Genomic DNA, 414 nt, shown 5'->3' with positions numbered 1-414 from the left:
CAGCCACACCATGGAGGCTTGGAGCAGGCGCCCCTCTGTGTTGATCTCTCAGGCTCCTGGCCTCCACTGCGTGTTTTTCTCTCCCTTGAGCTGTGGCCAGGGTGGGGTGCTGCCTGCAGGCTGCACGTTCCTGCTCATGGATCACCAGATCACTGCAGAAACCAGGGGCAGGCCCTGCTGGTGATGCCTGTGGGGAACTTTCCTGCTCTGGGATAGCCATGGGGTCCCAGCTGGCAGCGGGGCTTAGGCAGCACACGGGGGTCCCGGCTGGGGCGGGGCTTAGGCGGTGCAGGGCTTAGGTGGCACACAGGGGTCCCAGCTGGGGTGGGGCTTAGGTGACGCGATTGCGCCGCCTAAGCCTGGCCGCCCAGGGCCACACCCGGCCCAGATGGCGTCTGGCGCTGGCCAGCCCTG

The sequence above is a fragment of the Myotis brandtii genome, unplaced genomic scaffold (assembly GCF_000412655.1).
Source record: "Myotis brandtii unplaced genomic scaffold, ASM41265v1 scaffold112, whole genome shotgun sequence".
NCBI classification, from domain to species: domain Eukaryota; kingdom Metazoa; phylum Chordata; class Mammalia; order Chiroptera; family Vespertilionidae; genus Myotis; species Myotis brandtii.
Note: the sequence above shows the minus strand (reverse complement) of the source record.